At 39.4% G+C, this 17,048-nt stretch overlaps 1 protein-coding gene across 1 annotated transcript in view; it reads right to left on the reverse strand.

Annotated features, from left to right (window-relative positions):
* LOC107741008 (extracellular sulfatase Sulf-1-like) overlaps nucleotides 1–9,681 on the reverse strand; it is a 106,407-nt gene extending 96,726 nt beyond the window's left edge. The window contains exon 1 of the mRNA XM_016553584.1: nucleotides 9,431–9,681. The gene's annotated coding sequence lies outside the window, so the exon portion shown is untranslated. The remainder of the gene's footprint in view (nucleotides 1–9,430) is intronic.
* Between the last annotated feature and the right edge of the window lie 7,367 nt (nucleotides 9,682–17,048).

Below are 17,048 nucleotides of genomic sequence, written 5' to 3' on the forward strand. Positions count from 1 at the left end.
GACTTGATCTTACAAGAAAATGTGTTTTCAAGTAGTTGCAATTTCATACCAGTCTGTACTGTATATATTATGTATGTATGTATATATATATTAGGGATGCACCGAATGTTCGGCAACCGAAAATACAAGCGAATAAGCTAAAAGACCGAATAAATTGTACCGAACAATGACGTGACGCGATCAAATAGAAGCGCGCGCTAATGCAGCAAACATGACGGCAGTGTGGAAATATTTAAAGCTGTCCGAGAAAGATGCAAAAATCATTATAAGCACTGATCGCGAGAGACTGTTTAGTACTGCATCGCATGTCTTCGATGAGAAGAGGAAGGTCACTGCCAAAACTTTTGGCCATGACTGTATATAACGGCCTCCTCATTTTAAAACGCCACTGCATGCCACTGATATATACATATGATATACATATGAAGAGTTTGGTTCCAAAGCGCGATAAACACCATTTTTAGAAGAGATTGAGTTCCCGCCAAAATCAGTATTGTATCTGGTCTGTATTGAAAAGAAAATTTTTTATTTTACGCAAAATGCGATATCCACCGTGTTATTCTGTCATGTTTTCTCCCTATCTTTCCAAACCGTGACAAACACCAGTCTCCCTTCTCTGCAGAATGCGATAAATCTGCTCAACCAATCACAGCGCACCATTCCAAGCATTGTAAACAGTAATGGTGGCGCTTTGAATACACCCGGCATCCTAGTTTTCTACTTTGTACTTTGTAATCAACAAACAAACAAAAAAATGTATAATTTTGATGGCATTGATGAATCTGTGGTGGTTTCTGCGGTGGAAAAGAAAAGTAAGCCATCGAAATCTAATCATTTACGTGAGGAGATTAAGAAGATGAGGAACTCGGGAGGAGTAAAAATGCCGGCTGTTGCTTGTTCTCACACGACAGCATCAAACTTCTGTCACGCTGACACACTGACCCCAGGGGATCTTTTGAAAAACTTTCAATTGTTTTACTTGAAGTTGACGAAAACCGAGCAGGACCAAGCCTTTTTGCAGCTGATCGCCGTCACAAAAAGTTCAGTGGCTACGTCCCAAGGTTGACAACAGCAATATGCAGAAGAATAGGGAGGTCACAAACGAATATAATTTGCTGACTGAAGATCATCTGACAAAGATTCCTGTCTGTAAGGCCACCTTTTGCAGTGCATTGGGTGAGTTTATTTTTGATTTATTAATAATACTATTCATACAGGACTGCCTGCTCTTTAGACGTGTGCATCATTAAACGACACTATGTTGATGTGATTATATTTAGCCAAGGCTATATGACGACAGCTTAATTGAAAAACAAGTACACAAACAAGCACTGGCTTTTCAATGTAGCCTTCTAACTATCAATAGAAGCAAAGCCTACTATCCCATCCTGCTCTTAGTTGTCATCTTAGTAACATTATTGTGAAGATGTAGGCCTACGCCTATGCTGGCCATCAGCCCGGCAGGATGAGACATACACTTTTCTGTTGAATCTTTAATGTTTTAAGTTTGTTGCTAGTTTGTTTGCTTGTTAAAATGTACATAAGGAATGAGTAACACTTAGTTGTCTGATGTAGGCCTACTGCCTGGGCACAAATGTCCTTAAAAATCTTTTAGGCTTAAAAGTGATATAAAATTGATACTATAATATGTTAATCTTTCTTCTTTACAGTGTTCTTAATATGACAAAGTAAGTGTTTTTATTAATGCCATTAATGTTTTTGTTAATACAGCGTATAGCACTAGTCAACTAAATGAATGTAACATGGCAAAGATGAATGCACTTTTGGAAGTTGAATGTAAGGGAAATGTCATTTTGGAATTTATGTAGTCTAATGTGATATTGTTGTTCATGTTCTTGTTCCTGATGACATTTTCTTTTATTGTTGTAATTAATTTATAGCATTAACAAGATGACCCATTGAATTCATTTTGGGAGCGATGACTGATTGAATGTATTTTTAGTCCAGTGCCTGTATATAAGATTAGTATTGACCAAGTTCAGAGGCTGTCATATGTGAATCAACTTACTTTGTTGTGTATTTTCAACAGTTTCAATATGAAAAATAACTTTTATATTGATTCAATGTATTTATTGCATTTTGGGAAAAAATTATCCGTTTTTATAATAAATCTTTGAAAATCAAAATCTGGATTTGAATTTTTAATGTTATTATAAGCTAAAGATGCTATGTGAAAATTTGAAACAGAAAATAGTGGTTCCCTGTCGATACTTCACTCGTACTGCTTCTTGCTAAAGACGCTATGGGAAAAAGCCTTTTTTCTCCTGAACTGAAGCCTTGGATTGTGTGTGCGGCGCTCAAGCTGCGCTCAGACAGGCTTTCATTCGAAAGCCTCAGTCTGTTCCTGCTTCGCTCTCATGTTTCTCCCCCTCCCGGTTACCTCGGAGGAAGAAATGGCGAATTCGCGGTTTGAGCGATCAGGCTTAACAGCTGTCACCAATGACTTCATATCGCTGACAGCTTCGAGTTGAGTGCGCCGCTCGCCCGGGCCACGCCCACGCGGAGACTGCGCTCACTGAGACAGACCGCTACAAGAGCGTGTGTCTCGCTCTGCTACGCTCGCATTTCGCCGCGGTTCAATGAAGACGGCCCAGCACCTCCCCTCGTCCGCTACGAGCGGATTTGAGAGAATGCGCGCAGCACTTTTGATCTGCCAGTGTGTTTACACAAAGATCATCAGTACCCCTCTTCTAATGAGCGGTTTTAATCTTTTTAGGCAGACTGAAAGGGAATGCGGTCACTAATGATTATCGCTGACAGCCTCGGATTCTAGACGCATCTGGGCCAAGCCCACGGGGGCTGACTGCTCTCGCTACGAGGGTATTGAGTCTAGCGCCCCCAAACGGCCTCTGTTATGCCTCCAAGCACCACGTTCAGTTCCGGGTGCCGACGGTAATGTGTTTGTTGTGAACTCCGTTGTGAATACTGGGCCTGTTCAAAAGCACCCACACAACTGGTCGCTGTTATAGCAAGAAAAATAAAACACAAACATTGAAAGAGAGCAAATTTCCTCTTCCGTTTCTCACAAGTGCCCTGCTACAGCGCAGCCAGTCACTCGAATTAAACCAACCCCTTGCCACGCGGGCCGAGGCCTGGCAGGCCATCCCTGGAGTGTCAGAATGGGTTATGGGGATAAAAAATTAGCTCGAAGACCCCCGCACTTCAACAGCGTGGTCCCCATGCTCACGTCCTGCGCTCAGAGGTGATGAATCTGCTGGCAAAAGGAGCTGTAGAAATGGTTCCTCCAGCTCAGAGTGAGTCGGGCTTCTACAGCCGTTACTTCCTCGTCCCCGAAAAGGATGGTGGCCTCCGGCCCATCCTCAATCTCAGACACCTTAAATCACTCATGAAAAGGTCGTTCAGGATGACTACGCTGAAACAGATCCACGCGCAGATTCGCTCAGGGGACTGGTTCTTTTCTCTGGACCTGAAAGATGCATACTTTCACATCCAGATAGTCCCCCATCTCAGACGATTCTTGAGATTTGCCTTTGAGGGAGGGGCTTATCACGGTCCTTCCCTTCGGGCTGTCTCTGGCTCCCTGCACTTTTACTAAGTGCATGGACGTGGCTCTTTCCCCTCTGAGATGGATGGGAATCCGCATTCATCCTCCTCAGCCACTTTGAGCGCCTGGGACTCAGGGTCAATTTCGCCAAGAGCACGTTTTTCCCCAGCCAGCGAATATCGTTCCTGGGAACGGTTTTCGACTCCGCTCAAATGAGAGCTGTAGTCGCGCCGGAACGGGCTTTGACCATACGGAAACTCGCGGCCTCCTTCGAGATCGGTGCCACTCGCCCTCTCAAAACGTTTCAGAGGATGCTGGGCCTCATGGCCGCATCGTCACCAGCACTACAGCTGGGTCTGCTTCGTATGCGTCCCCTTCAGCGCTGACTGAAACCGCGGGTTCCATCCCATGCGTGGTGTCACGGACGCCTACATATCAGGGTGACGGAGTAACAGGTGTGTAACAGCCCTGGCCTCTTGGAAGAACTCTCGCAGGATGGAACAGGGCGTGGCCATGGGAATGGTTTGCAGGAGAAAAGTTGTCACGACAGATGCCTCCAACGCAGGTTGGGGGGCGCTGTGCGAGGGCAAACTGACTTTCGGCCATTCGTCTAAAGCGGAAAAAGGGTTTCACATCTGCTTGGAAATGCTAGCAGTGTGTCGAGCCTGTCAGTTCTTCCTGCCAGTCTTAAGGGGACACCATGTGCTAATCCGATCGGACAACATGTCGGTTGTGTCCTACATAAATCGCCAAGGAGGCCTCTCCTCGAAGCGCCTCTTCATTCTGGTAGAGCGCCTTCTGGAATGGGCTCAACTCAACCTGCGCTCGCTGAGGGCAGTGCCTATACCGGGCAAATTGAATCGAGGAGCGGACATGTTATCAAGGAGCAATGTCCCCTCAGAGGAGTGGATGCTACATCTGCAGATGGTTCAGAGAATCTGGGAGATCTTCGGCGAGGCAGACCTCTTCGCCTCAGAAGACAACTCTCACTGCCCAATTTATTATTCGAAGATCAGGGACGTGTTGGCCCACGATTGGCCCAACCTCCTCCTTTCTGCATTTCCCCCAATCGCCCTGATCCCACAGGTAATCAGGGAACAGAGACACAAGGTTTTCTTGGTGGCCCCTCTCCGGAAGAACCAACTTTGGTTATCAGAGCTGACCCAGCTGCTGGTAGCAGCCCCTTGGCCCATTCCGTTGAGACGGGATCTCCTCTCTCAAGCGGACGGGACAATACGGCACCCTCGGCCCGAGCTGTGGGCCCTGCACCTTTGACCACTCAACGGGAGCCTACAAGCCTTCCAGAGCGAGTTTTAAACACTATTTTGGAGGCTAGAGCCCCGTCTACGAGATGCCTCTACACCCTTAAGTGGTCTATTTTCTCCGCTTGGTGCTTAAACTGCGGTGAAGACCCATCTACCTCTGACCTATCAGTGGTTTTGTCATTCCTGCAAGAGCTGCTGGATAAGGGACGCTCCCCATCCACCCTCAAAGTTTACGTAGCAGCTATAGCGGCCTCTCATGCCCCTATTGCGGGCCAATCGGTGGGCAGGAACAGCGTGTTTGTCCGCTTCTTGAGGGGTGCCAGGAGGCTGAATCCGCCTAGCCCCCTCACTGTCCCTTCATGGGATCTGCTCATTGTGCTGAGGGCCCTGAAGGGCCCTCCTTTTGAGCCGCTACAGTCTACCAACCTTCAGTCACTGTCGCTGAAGACTGCTTTGCTTCTAGCACTAGCATCGGTAAAGCGAATAGGAGACCGGCAGGCACTTTCCATTAGGCCTGCCTGCTTGGAATTCGGGCCTAACGACTCTAAGGTCGTCCTTAAACCAAGGCATGGTTACATACCCAAGGTGCTCTCCACTCCATTCAGAGCACAGGTCATTGCGCTCTCTGTGCTTCCTCCCTCTGAAGAGGACCGAGAGTTATCCTTGCTCTGCCCCGTCAGAGCTTAAGAATTTACATTGAGCATTCCGCCCCCTTCAGACAGTCGGAACAACATTTTGTTAGCTTCGGTAACCGCACCAAAGGGCATCCGGTCACAAAACAAAGACTTCCTAGGTGGATAGTAGATGCCATCACGCTAGCATACTCTTCCTCGGGCCTACAATGTCCAATCAGAGTACGGGCCCATTCCACCAGAGGCATCGCCTCGTCTTGGGCGTGGTCTAGCGGTGTGTCCATTGCGGAGATTTGTGAGGCGGCCGGCTGGGCCTCGCCGTCCACATTTGCTAGGTTTTATAACCTGGATGTCCCGGCCTTACAGGCCAGGGTCCTTTCTGCTTGAAGAGACACTCACTGCGTTATGCAAATACAGGTGCATCTCAATAAATTAGAATGTCGTGGAAAAGTTCATTTATTTCAGTAATTCAACTCAAATTGTGAAACTCGTGTATTAAATAAATTCAATGCACACAGACTGAAGTAGTTTAAGTCTTTGGTTCTTTTAATTGTGATGATTTTGGCTCACATTTAACAAAAACCCACCAATTCACAACAAATTAGAATACTTCATAAGACCAATAAAAAAAAAACATTTTTAGTGAAGACATTCTAATTTATTGAGATGCACCTGTAAGTCTGACAGAGAGTCCTTGACCGTAACATGCTCAAGCTCTTTGGTTTAGTTCACTTGTCGTCTCTCGGCCCCTGGGGTTCTGAAGTTGTATGAGTACTCTGGAACGATTACCCAGTTATAGCCTTGGGTTATTGTTAACTTCCCTATGGGCATTACTTGCTTATGGAGATTACAATATACAGTCATTCCTCTACCATACCACGGCGTGATTGTACCGTGTTCCCATAACGTCTTTAGCAAGACGCAGTACGAGTGAAGTATCGACAGGGAATGTACTCTGTTACTAACGTAACCGCGGTTCCCTGAGATACGGGAACGAGTACTGCTTTGCTAGCTGTTCTATGTAGCCGCACGACTTAGTCGTCGCTTCAGTCGAAGTAACCTGAGAATCCTGTGGCAAACACCCGCATATATAGCCAGATGGCCCCGCCCATTCTGGCAGGCTCTGGCGGGCTTTGTCGCCATAGGCTCGTGCAGCTTCGCTCAGGGAACCGAGGTTACGTTAGTAATCGAGTATGTTTTCATCTTGCCACTTTCTTGGTTAAGAAAACACATTTTTACTCAAATTAATCAAAATGGATTTATAGTGTTTTGGAACCAGACTCTTCATTCATATATATATATATAGTAATTTAGTAAATAGCATTTTAAGCTATAATATGTAAATAGAAATATAACTCTGAACTACAATATATGAGCACATAATATTTAAAAAAATACACAATACAAAAAAAATACCTTTTTTATATTTAAGATATATTTAAATTAAACAATCATATATATTGTAGCTTTGTATAGCCTCATACTAAAACACAAAAATTTGTAATATTAAAAACACTAACTAAAAATATAAATGGAAGAGAGCACCTTGGACATATTGCTAAACGTCTCCTTTTGTGTTTTACATATGCCAGTCATATTGGTTTAGATCAAGAGGAGGTTGCTTATGACGGTTTTAATTTTTGGTTGAACTTTCCCTTTAACAATCACTTCTCAAATATGTCCTAATCAGGGATAATCTAAAAGCCCCCACAAGCAAGTATGACTAATAACAAGGAGTCTTTGTTTATTCCAGTTAGCATGACAGAAAGATGCAAACTCACTGCAATAACATCTGGACGAAGCCAATTCAAAAACGTGTACTGGCCAGAGTTTGTCTTCAGAAAGTACACAGCCAAAGAAAACACAATTCCAACTTTAGAAGCATCATTGCCCTTTAAAACCGCCTATTCGTCTGTGGACAGATTGACTCCGAGCGAGCGAACGAACAGACGCCACGGTGAGCTGCAACACAAGGTTGAACAAGTTGAGTAAGACGTAGAGGCCTCGATCCCTAGAAGCAGTCCAAAACATCTGAACCCATTTCACAAAGAACGGTTTAATAAAAATCCAGATGTGCACTTTATGTTCAAGGATATCTTTATAAAATGACCATGAAATAGAACTCAAAGGCAGATTTTCATCCAGTTCTGTCAAGGCTTGCAATATAACGCCAAATTGTGGTAAAGGGAATACAACCTACAGTATGTGTTTTAGCTTAAGCATGAAACGCTACTGCCTAGAGGGCTTTTAATGTGTGTGCGCCTGAGAAATGATGATTCCCTCATCAGTCCTCGATATTTTACAGTCAATAGAAACATCACCACATTGACCAAGTGTGCTGCGTTTTGGCATAACGTATCATTTAAAAGCCATACAAATGAGGTAAGAAGAAATAACAAAACAGCTCAATGACATGGAGGGCTGCGCAAATAATCCTTAATCTTTCTACTTGAACGAAAAGCACAATTGTTCCCCTGCCTGCTGGATGAAGTGCTGTTGGTTCTTCATTTAAGCAGACACGGTTTGAAAAAACTCACGCAGCTGCCTGCCAATACACACGCAACACCCTAAGTAAAGTCACATGCTCCTGCTACACAACCGTCTGCCAGCGCTGGAACCGTGTCTCTCGAACCGAACAGTTCATGTTGATCTACTGACCACAAACTCTCACACCTGAAATATTTCTTCTGGCCTAACAACTCAGTGAGAATAGGCTGAGATGTCATTGTACTTATTTTGACCTTTGCTTAGCCTGAAATTATTCATACTTATTGTGACCAATCGTGCATAGTTCAAATAAGTACATAGCTCATTCAAAAACCTCATGTGATGATTATCAACTCCAAAACACATCATTTGGATGAGCACATTCATGGATAAACACTTTCAAGGATGAAATGATTCAGTGGCTCTGCTGAAAGCTACATATTTCTTACTGAAAAGGCCAACGACCTGATCTCAAGTAACTTTGTTGAGAGCTACATGTCCCATAGTAAAAGTATGTAAAAAAAAAACAAAAACAAAAAAAAAACCTTGATTCAAAAAAAGGATCAGAAGTTCAGATGAAAAGCAATATAATAATCGGGCTTTTCTTTGTCTAATAATAAAATGACACTCTTAAATAATGAATAATCATAAATGTATACATACAGATAGATATGCATTGTGTTATAGAGCTACTTATCTAATAGTAAAGGACAAGGCAAAATATTTCCAATAAAAATTTGGTAAAAGAAGAAAAAAAAAAGTAGATCATAAGTTTGACTGTGCATTAGGCATTTAAATATTTTTATAATAGCTATATATTGCATGTTGAAGAGACCAAGTGTTATGGATAATCTGAAGTTTTACGAATTGGTGATTTTCGTATGAATTTGTATGAAAACATCCAGTTTATTGGAAAAAGCCATGACGTTTCACCCTTAACTTCACCCCTTAACCTCAGTGGAGCAAGAGCAGATTGTATGAAAAACTGTTAGATTTGGATGTTTTTGTCTTAGTTTAACAAGTAAACCTCCCTTGGTCAACCCACAAAAACAAAAACAAAAAAAAACACTGAATTCAATAGGCAAAGCTAGCAGGAACAACAGTCTCTCCCAATAGCTTGGCAGTAAGATGACATCTAATGACTAATATATTCTGGTAAACAGTCCTACCACACTGGGAATGGCTGTGGAGAATGACTGGAAGTGACATACTGACGCGCACACACACAGTCAAAGTTCCATGCTGCAGAAATCAATAAAGTAGTTGAAAAAACGTAATTAACTTAAACAACATCAGCAATTGTAATGACTTGCATTGAACAAAATTAAATTAAGATCCATCTTTCCATTTTTCATATCAGCAGTGAATTAGCAGTTAATATAAGCTACTATTGCTCAAAATATAAGTCACTTTGGAAAATAAAACAAAATACCTTTATGAGAGGCTAACTTATTTAGCTCAAAAACAGCTCTTGCACTCCAATATAAAGAAATTCCCATTGTTACTGAAATATGACTCACCTTAAGACATTTAGAGCAGGACCTCAAACAATCGTCTAGGCAGCTGTGTTTGGTCAATACTTGCAGTAAATCAGTTAGCTGGAGGGCTAGTTCTCCACCATGCTACTTCAGCCAAAAGACCTTCCGTTAAAAGCTTGATAAACTTCCTCCACTTTTCAAAATAATGGCCCAATTAGAGTGGAAATCCTCAGGATTCATTGATTATCTGTTCTATCTGCCTTAAGGCAGGTGGATTGCATGCCCCACCTCTGCTACACAAAACATTAATGATGCTGCCCCTCTCATTGGATTGTTAGCTTGAAGCTAATTAAGTGAATGGCAGCCATTTTAAAAGCTCCAATATCAACGCTATCTGGTTTGTGTCCTACCTGAACAAATACAATCTATTTGCATAAAGAGTTGCAAAATTATTGTTCACAAATAGTGGAGACCAGAGACATGCTTAAAAAGACTATAGACTAGACTGATGTAAACTTCTCTTTCTACCAGACAGACAGACAGACAGACAGACAGATAGATAGATAGATAGATAGATAGATAGACAGACACTGTGATTAATGAAACTGATTATTGATTTACTGTTTGAAAATTCTGTTGTCTAAATATTGGCTGATTTTATTATGACTGTAAGGTTATGGATAATAAATTAACTAAATTATAAATATGATTTAAACAATTTAATTTTTTTTCCAAATCAATAAAAACTAATAATATTAATTAATTAAAAATAACAAAATACTATAGAATATTTTAATAACCTTTTGTTTATCTAATAATAAAATAAAAATTATATATAAAAAACATAAATTAATGAAATTAATATATAAAAATAGTGCATAGATAGATAGATAGATAGATAGATAGATAGACAGACACTGTGATTTATAAAGCTGATTATTTATTTTCTGTTGTTTAAAAATTCTGTTGTCTAAATATTGGCTGATTTTATTATGACTGTGAGTTAAAAACTATGAAATAAAAAACTAATAGATTAATTGGTGGGAAAAAATACTATATATACATATACTTTAACGATATTTTGTTTATCTAATAGTAAAATAATATAATAAAAATATAAAAAACATAAATTATTAAAATGTATATATCAATATAGTGTATAGATGATCTATGAAAGATAGATGAAATAAATGTGTACAATTGATTATGTTCCTAAAAATTTGTTTAAAAATTGTTGTCTTTGATGAAGTTATGAGCAATATTAGTTATGGAATAACGGCTGAAGACTGTTCTTGACCACATTTTTGTCTTTATATACGTTTTTAATATTATGAATCCTTCTCAATGTAAATATTTTAATGCTATTGTTATTGTTGGCACACATGTATGTTGCTTATACCAAAAGATGGCAGGTAGATTTGTTGCAGTCTGAGAGTTATGAGGGTAAATGTGAAAAATGTTACCCCGGCCTCTCCTCCCTCAGTGATTTTGTTGACTTTAGTTCAGAGCCCTAAATTGACAGCACATGTGTAGCCAAAGCCTGTGTCCCTACCTGTTCTGCTGGTTGTTTTCGGGGTTTGACTCAAGGAAATACCATCAGAGCAGATCCTGCCACATAATGCTTCACTCATGCCTCTCTTTGTTCTGACATTCTGGGAATAAAGAACCAAGCAATGTTTTTCATTTATCAAAAGGTCAGATGAAACCTGTTCTCTGAGGCCTTTAGATCTCTGAGAGGTCAAATGGATACAAATCAAGCATTGAAAATTAAAATAGAGAACGCATTAAAAAAACAGGCTGATATCCTCTTTTGACTATGTGCAGCTGAATAATTTGTTTTGCATGGGGATGGATAACAGCAAAGACATTCAAGCAAGACTTTCTTCAGAAGGAACAGCTGGCTCTCCAAAAAGATGCCATTCAAACGCAGACGCTGGATGACTTCCTAATGAACAGAAGTTCCACAGCTATGAGAGCTCCTCGGCCTGGCTTTGAAAACAGTTTAACTGCATTTACACACACAATGGAAACAGAAGGAGAAGAAGCTGTCCTGCATACTGCTTCAAAGCATACTTGTACCGACCATAGATTTATTTGTGCTTTATGTCGGGATTAATTTTTCTTAGTTCAGTCGTAAATAAAAGGAGTGGAGGCCAGTCAGCTGACCACTGGTGGTGGTCCAAAACCTTCAGGAGAGGGAGAGATGGGAAAAAGAGTGAAACTACATAATGTTCTTGGGTGGCCTGGAGACTTTGACAGTATATCTGTTCATGGGAATTTCTGCAGTAATCCAATGATGGTAGAACAATTATATATATTTTTTTTTTGTTTGTTTAAATATTAATATTATTTATAATATGTATGTATTATTATTATTATTGTTATTATTATTATTATTATTATTATTATTATTATATTCTTTATTCTTTTTAGACCTGGATATGTCAGTTTAATGCAACAAAATACATAAAATACAATAATAAATAACCAAAATAATACAAATAAATTAAAACAAAATTATATATATGTATATATAAATTTAAAAAAATTTAAATATAGTACAGAGATAGAGGCACATGTCCAATAGTAAAAGTATGCAAAAAATTCCAATACAATTAATAAAAATGGTTTAAAAACAATAAAAATCAAACACATAGTAAATCAAAAGTTAATGCAAATTAATATATAAATATAGATAGATAGATAGATAGATAGATAGATAGATAGATAGATAGATAGATAGGACACAATTCCCTAGAATATCATGATTAATCATTAAGATTTGTACTCATGGAAATTACTAAAGTAGTCAAACCTGTTCATTAGAAGGGGGTGTGCCAATACTTTTGTCCATATAGTGTAGCTAGATAGATAGATAGACAGACAGACAAAATATCATGACATTAAGGCTTGCATGGGAGAGTCTCTTGTGAAATGGCACACATGCTACCATTTATTAGTTCAAAACTGAAATCTCAAAATTGAAATATGCTCTCAATCCCCTTCTTTTTTTCACTCTTTTGTAATGGCAAGTTTGAGTCATGTTTCCGTTCAAGCACTTCCCATCTTCCTGACTCCCATTGCGGGGATATATCAGAATGGGATGGTAGACATACTGTATCAATGAAATCTTTCATTTTACATAGGAAACTGATGAAGATTTGTTCATAGTGCCTTTAATGGAATTACTCATTTTGTAGCACTAGACCAAGACAAACTACTTTGACTAACCACATCCTGTTTGAGAGTGGAGTGTGAAAAAGGGTTTGAGGTTTGGCAGGGGCTAAAGACCCCAGGAATCAGATTTTTGATTTGGGTGTGGCTGCTTTGACTATATCATAAGTCCATGAAGACATTTAAATCCAGTGTTGACATTTATATAATCCTTTGAGCCGCTAGCATATCATTTCCTGACCCTCATGTGTCACCCAAAAAATACAGTGTAGAATCTGCACACTACATTTTATTGTACATTTCTGGTGGATGGCAGGCCTGAATCATACTTAAAGCTGAGGCAATTGTTTGCAAGTCTCCATGATACCTTGTAAAATAATACTGATTTGTTTAATTTACATATTATTTCAAGTTAATGCATCTGTATGCTATGAAAACCTGTTTCCACTAAGTAACAAAAAAGGTAATTGCAATTTTTTTATTTCACAGTTTTTTTCCCCTAGCAATTCTGTTTATATCTCACAATTCAGACTTCTTTCTCGCAAATCTTTAAAAAAATTGGTACTTTTTTGGTTCACATTTTTGAATTTATATCTCACATTTTTTTCTGTCCACCCCAAAATAAAAAATAAAAAGGCAATTGCAACTTTTTATCTCACAATTATGAGTGTTTATTCATTAAAAAAGAATATTATAAAGTAGCAAATCATCTAAAAGTTAATGCAAATTGACAATTCAGACGTTTTTCTTGCAAATCTGTCAAAAAGTGAGGATTGCAAGATATAAACTCTGACTTTCTTTCTTGAGTGTATATCTCACTTTTTTTTGTGTCCACCACAAAATGAAATAAAAAGGCAATTGCAACTTTTTATCATACAATTATGAGTGTTCGTTCAATAAAAAAAAATAACATTATAGAATAGCAAATCATCTAAGTTAAAGGGGTCTTATGATGTTGCTAAAAAGAACATTATTTTGTGTATTTGGTGTAATGAAGTGTGTTTATGCGGTTTAAGGTTAAAAAAACACATTATTTTCCACATACTGTACATTATTGTTTCTCCTCTATGCCCCGCCTTTTATGACCGCTTTAATGCAAATTAAAATATAACTATATAGACGGACGGACGGACGGACAGACAGACAAGACAGACAGAGACAGATAGATAAATAGATAGATAGATAGATGGATAGATATGCAACTTGCATCACAAAATAAAAAAAACAAAAAGGCAATTGCAACTTTTTATCTCAAAATTATGAGTGTTTATCTCACATTTCTGACTTTTCAGAATTGTAAGTTTAAATGCAGTTCTGCATTTATATGTATCACAATTCTGGGTTATATCTAACAATTGTCGAAATTGTGAGATATAAGTTTAGAATTGTGAGGAAAAAAAGGATTGTGAGAAAAATTTTTTAAATATATAAATAACACTATTGTTGATTTTGTTGTCTCATTGCTGGCTTGTGATGTCAGGATGAGTTTTCAAATAATCAGTTTGTTGATTGTTACTTCTTGTGTTCCAAGTTTTTTTTGTGATGTTATTAGTACTTTAAGGTAACAAGATGTTTTGATTTAAACATTTAAGAAATTCAACTCAAAAGAAGCCATTCAAACTATAACTTTTATTTTGAATTGTACAAACACCTAACTCAGTGTCTGGAAGGCATGCCCATCACCAACACCAACTTGAAACACTTGAAGCATGAACCACAAAATGAGGGCTGGCGATTTCTCAGTAGCATCAGCTTTGAAAACAACATTTGTCATGCTAATGGGGAAAATGTGAAGTGTAATCAACCGTAAACTGGAAAAGATTTCCAGAGATTACAGAAATTGTCAAACAAGTGCAGTTGTTTTGAAATATGTCACCATCGAGTCACATCTCAAACACAGTTGGGTCTGGGATAAAATCCAATGAGATTTGAAGGAGATCTGGGTCTTTTCCACTGAAACTTATGGCCAGAAACAAAACAGATGGAGTCTGCCATACCTCACTGTGTAGTAGCGTAACTGCTGCTTAGTGAAATTGCTTCAGTCTATTTCAGAATTCATCAGACAGAAAGACTAGAAGATGAATAGAAGATAGAAGAGTCAACCTGACAGGATTCATTTTGCTTGACATTACATTATCCATGCCTGTTACACAACAAGTTGCGACATAAATAAATACATGAAATAATAACCTGAGTTTAGTTTTTTATAATCTGACCTGTATATTATTTAAAGCTCAACTAAGTAAAAAAATAGTCTATTACAACGTACCAAACATTAAGCCTTGCAACATCATGAACACTGCAGTAAGACGCAAGATGTAACCTGTTGGATTTAGGTGTGATATATTGCATTGCAATGGACAACAGCAAATATACAGTGCAACAGTCGTGTTTCCAAAGTAAAAATCACATTCATTTTCTCAAAAGGTGAGACATTTTTATTAAAGATAACTTGAAAAAATGTAAAGACAAACCTGATCTATGAAGTATTAAATCAATGCCACATGCCTTTGTTGAATCCATCAGTCCACAGTGTTTCAACATAGTTTTTTAAATATTCACATTTAACTGTGGAATTCCTGATGAAAAAACACCTATGATTACTTTACCCATGACTCTTCTGCATAGAAATCACCAAACCGAGAAACACCCCCACTCCTATGAAGCATTTGAGTCAGTATTCCTACGCTCTTACTTAAATATTTCTATATATACAGCGGAGAATAAAATTAGAGAACAACCTATAATTTCCTAAATTTCAAGGTCACTGCTTAGTCCTATTTGAAGTAATCATAACAGGAGTAGAAGGGCAGTTTTTTAAGCAAATTATAAATTAATTCCGAGTATGGGTCACCATACTTGGCCACATGTCACTTCACTCACTTAAGTTATTGATGTTAATCTGGCACCTCGTGCTAATTTCCTTAATTATATGGCAAACCCTATTTAACTGGCAGCATTCAAAAACTTTCTTTAGCCCCTTGAAGTTAGCGGAGGAGTCTCTCCCGATACCCATGTCCATAAAGCACGCACAGAGATGCGGTTGTAACAACAACATCCCGTGGTTTATTGATCACAATCTCCGGTTTACTTTCCAAACAAGATTACAAAATAAAACTTCCAAGAACATGAAATGCGGTACTTTCGCATGTGATTGAAGAAACGATTGCTCTCCACCCTCTAACTCTGTCCTGCCAAACAATGCTGCTTCACTATTATGACCTGCACTTTCGCGCCATATATGTCCCACTATAGTGGGAGGTAAGGGAGGAAGAGCAACTAAATTCACATGACAGGTTAGTCCAAGAATTCAACAAAGTTTGCTCATATATTTAAATCATAATGTTTGAAATACAAAATAAATAAATCAGACTTAATCAAGAATTTAAATATGGCTCCTACATCCAGACCCCTAACTGTTATGCCAAAGGCAGAACAATTACCAAACACAAAATATTCAATGGAGCCAAAACACATAACTAGATACAGTCTTGCCATATGTTCAATATATCAAACCAAATGTAATTTCATATTACATTCATCAGATCAATAACATTGCATTCCGTTCATCAATGTCAGTACATTGTCAAATTTTTTCTATACAATTCCCATGAATCCCCCCACAGTCCTGCAACGTATACTCCATAAGGAGGGAAACAGATATCTAATTTTCACTGAAATTGCAAGATTGCGGGCCACTCTAAGGTGACTGAAACCCTGCGATAGGAGGCAGTCCACATGAAGGCCAAAGGGATGATCCTTTCAGCCACTGCACGAGAAGTTGTTCTTCCAAATCTGTGATTTCTCGAATATTGCAGCTTTACTAATTCATTCAAGTCCCCCAAAACGGCTGGTCGTCCACATGCACGAATGCACGAGAAGACAGGATAATTCAGGGGATCTCAATAGGGAATCGGTTCAACACTGCAGCTGGAATTGCTTGCCAGTTCAGCAATGAACAAGGTAAGGATCTGTCTCAGCATGTTTAAGAGAAGTCGGAATGAAAACGCACTCTGCTGTGAGTCTCTCATCAGCAGAAAGAATAAAAAGGCTAAGCTCACTGTGACGAGTGGGGGCAGGGCCGAGAGCCGTGGGAACGGAGCGAGGCCGGTGGAGTAATTGATAATGAGCGACACCTGCACCACTCACCGGTCTCGAGTCCCACGGAGGAGCTCCGGAAGGATAAAAGGAGGAGTGACGACAGTGAAAGACGAGAGAGGACCAGGCCTGGATTTTATTTTGTGTGCGGCATTCGTCCGCGAGGGGCTGCCGCTTTACTTTCATTTTGTGTTTGTTTATTTTATTAAAGTTTTCTTCAAATGTTCGCCGGTTCCCGTCTCATTCTTCCCGAACTACGAACGTTGTTACATTGGTGCCGAAACCCGGGAGGAAGGAGGGACACGCTGTCAGAGAGCCCTCGCTGCTGGGGGGGATCGCGGTGCTGAGGAGATCGGGCAGCAGGAACAAGCGGAGCGACCGCCGGTGG

The sequence above is a fragment of the Sinocyclocheilus rhinocerous genome, unplaced genomic scaffold, assembly GCF_001515625.1.
Source record: "Sinocyclocheilus rhinocerous isolate Xijiao unplaced genomic scaffold, SAMN03320098_v1.1 scaffold2000, whole genome shotgun sequence".
In the NCBI taxonomy this organism is placed as follows: Eukaryota; Metazoa; Chordata; class Actinopteri; order Cypriniformes; family Cyprinidae; genus Sinocyclocheilus; species Sinocyclocheilus rhinocerous.